This window comes from Tetranychus urticae, chromosome 3 (genome assembly GCF_039701765.1).
Source record: "Tetranychus urticae isolate SD_2017Ah chromosome 3, NJAU_TeUrti_SD_1.0, whole genome shotgun sequence".
Taxonomy (NCBI): domain Eukaryota; kingdom Metazoa; phylum Arthropoda; class Arachnida; order Trombidiformes; family Tetranychidae; genus Tetranychus; species Tetranychus urticae.
In genome coordinates this window covers 13,916,111-13,919,892 of record NC_142960.1, presented here as the reverse complement: position 1 = coordinate 13,919,892, position 3,782 = coordinate 13,916,111, and the positions used below count along the sequence as shown (strand labels likewise).

Here is a 3,782-nt window from a genome sequence, read left to right as displayed (position 1 = left end):
TCGAATATTTCTGTAATTGCATACAAGGAAGAAGGACTATGGGGTGCTGCGGACACATTATGGCAGTTTTGTATTATGCAACGATTGGCTGGCAACAAAAACCGCAATACCTGCGAAAAATTTAATTGATTTCGCAAAAAGATTGCCGGATATAGACGATTATGGATCTGATAACGAGCGTTTGGATAATTAAACTTTTTTATATTTGTTTCCAAATATATAAATCTGAATATTTTTCTAAAACATAACCAAGTATATCAAAAATGAAGATCTGAATTAAATAATTGCAAAAGTCTAAAAAATTTGTGTTATCGTAACAGTCGCGTATACAAAATCATCAATAACATTTTGTTAACAATAGAACAATATTAGAATGCATTTTGAATGTACTTAGCAGGATGAAAATTCAATTTTATGGACCAATGGATACAGAATCAAAAACTACATAGGATGAATGGGTTTTGATCGTGGTTCATGAATTCAGAATGTATCTTACAGCATAATCGGTTTTTTTATTCGGTTCATTACTTTTTTCAAGTTATCTTAGCAATTATAAATTTTAACAAAAAACCAATTTTATAATCATGATCAGCATGTTGAATTACATCAGAATGTATGTGTTTTACGTAGTTGCTTCGCAAAAAAAGTTTTAGACCATTATCTCCAAAACGGCTTCGTTTATAAAAAAATGGCTTGCACAATGATATTTTTCTGCCCATTTTACATCTAAAAAATGCACTTTGAAAAATCCATTTCCAGGCATTTTTCCCTATTCTTTCTGTCCTCCTCCTTTCATTCGGAGCTTTATCTTCACCTTTAGTTTCATCTGCAACTTGATCAAACTGTAAACTTTCAAACTGATATCTTCTACTTTTAATTGACGATTCCCAAGCCGGTGAAAGGGCAAATATCAACTCATGATTGTGTTGTTTAAGGATGGCAGCAAGTCCTAGGATAGCATTGACATGGCCCTGGCTAAATAGATTGATAAGTTGACAACTGAATGTATGAAAACTTTCGACTCAAAACTTACCCACTCATAGCTGATAAAAGTATCTTCAAGTGTCCCATTGGTGGGAACAAGTGTTATTGGTAGATCAGTTTTAAAAATAAAATTCAACTCGAGTTTAATAGAAGCAAAATGTAAATAAACTAATTTTTTAACCTGCAACACAAAACATAAATCTGTAATATTGAACTCTGTTCATGAGTATATGTTCATACGTTCCTCTATCCTCAAATTCCTTTGTTTTTATAATATCTTTCGAACGGTAACTCTGGCCAAAAAATAATTTATATTATTGAACTCAGCATAAAAACTAGCTTGAAAGTGATCTGAAAATAGGCGAATTTTGACATCCTCCTTAGACAGACACCCTTTACGTTCATGCTTGCATAACTGTATGACGTTTAATGATGAAAAGCATAGACAAAAAATTGAATTAATGTTTCATCAAATTGATTCAGATTCAGAATGCAGCAAAAGCTAGCGGAATAGCACCATGTTTAGAGTCATTTGACAAGCCACTGGCAATGAAAAAGTATTATGATCGCTTTGTAGTGTTTGGATACACTCTGTGTACTTTCCTTAAAATTGCTTGAATATTGTAATCGGTGCATCTGCAACTGAGTGAAGTCATGACAAGTAACATGAATAATGTGTTATACAGTTTTCATCACGATCAGCGATTGGCACTTCAACATGATTCAAGCTGACAGATGAAGCAACTGCATTTAAACTTTTACTTTTTTACCATTGTTTTTGATGTTCAGGTTGCTCATCATCATCAATTTATTAACATCGAAATAGTTGATCCCAGTAGATGGATTAATGTAATAATTTTATCATAAACTTCAGTTGAATGTTGATGTGATTTGTCAACTGTGAGTTGTTGCATTTGTTTAACAACAGCTGCAGCTTTGTATGCTTGTTTCCATTTAGTTTCAAATGACTTCCTTTTCAATTGATCACTGACTGATTCATGAATGTTCTTCTCATAAGTGGCATTTCCACTGATCCATGAATGAGCAAGAGCTTGTTTACATGTGTACCTTTTATTGAGATCAACGCAGATCAGGTGAGCAATAAAGTCTTTAGCAGAATGGGAAATGTCATCCTAATAAGGTGAATCCAATTCAAAGTCTCCTTTAACAATCTGAGCAAAAAGATTGTCTAAATTTTCATCATACAAAGGCGGATAACCACACAATAGTATGTATGCAATGACCCCAACTGACCAAACATCGCCCTCTTTACTATACATTTTTTCGGCATAAAACTTCGATTGCAATGTGAATAGGTGTACCAAATGCTTGCATCATTACACTTGAATTTTCCATATTGGAAAGTCCAAAATCACAGATAATTATCTTAGAATCAGAATCTTGATTGTAGTAAAGTAAATTTTCAGATTTCAAGTCTCGATGCATATTATCAAACGGCTTCCAAGATTTGACGGATGAGTATACTTGTGTTTGTTCAGTGTAACTTCCGTTCTCAACTATCCGGTCAAACAGTTCTCCCCCAGTCATCATCTCCTGCACCAGGTAAACCTTTCGCTTATCTTCATAAGTTTTCTTCAATTGAACAATGTTGGAATGGTTTAGTTTACAAAGTACACCAATTTGATTCTTCAGTAAATCTTCCTTTCCTTCAAGGATTATTTTTTCGATACATTTCACGGCAACCAGTTCACTTGAACGTTTTTTACTTTCGCCTAGAAAAACTTGCGAAAATGATCCAGTTCCAAGCACATCTTCAAGGTCGTATTTCTCATCCACTTTTGTTCCATCTTTTTTGTGAATAAGATACATTTGATTTGCAAAATTTGACAACAACTGTGATTAAATAAGCTTGATTGGATGACGAGTAATCACCAAATAAATATTATACACACTTAAATGGCAAGGAGTTGATAAATCATGGAAGGAAACAGAAGTCCACCCTTCTTATCCTCCAACTAAAAAAAATTGCAGCATTGTTATTATAGCTACCGGGTGTAGTGAAAATTCTTGTAGAGGCAAAAACACATTTCCGTCAGTGCGTAGAAACCAATTGTTTGTTTTGATTCATCTGAGTAAGTGATTTACGGATTTTACCCTGTTAATTAATGATGGCCAATTTACTTAATCAAGCAATTTAACAAATATAGCTGTTGAGGTTATAAACTTGCTTCAATTCTCTAAATTGTGGCGATTTTTTAATCATCATACCAATTTGTAACAGTAGCAGAGTATTGTGCACTCATGAAAAGTCTTCAGCAAAGCATCTTGGGTATGCTGTTTTTTCAGTGTTACGAACACGAGTTCTCAGCAAACCATCATAAGTTTACTTCATCTTGTCATGACGATAAAACTATTGTCATTTTATTTATTGTTTGTGTTTGTATCATCAAATTGTCATTTTTAATAAAATTAACTAGCCTGTAAGCTTAAACTATTTACACTAGTTTCACGGGTATCTTTTTTCGAATAGACACCATCTACTATGCGTAAGATGCTCAATAATACTAGCGGTAAACTAGTAGACGGCGCTTATTAAAAATTGCCCTATGCGTGAAACTACATTAAGACCATGAGCTCACTCCGCGCAACAGTATAAAAAGATATGGTCAGGAATTACCGTTGAAACCATACAAAAAGTGGGCGAATCATAGAGAAAAAGACTCTTTTTGATAGAGGAAAATCAGGGCCATCATATTGAGCATTGAAAAGCATCAACTGTACGAAAATGTTGAAAAATGGCTAAATAAAAGTGCCCACCCTTGTAGTGAAACAATTTT

The 3,782-nt window shown here is 33.7% G+C and overlaps 1 pseudogene; it reads right to left on the bottom strand.

The window, feature by feature from the left end:
• Positions 1 to 1,787: 1,787 nt before the first annotated feature.
• LOC149093427 (calcium/calmodulin-dependent protein kinase type 1 pseudogene) lies at positions 1,788 to 2,814 on the bottom strand (annotated as a pseudogene).
• Between the last annotated feature and the right edge of the window lie 968 nt (positions 2,815 to 3,782).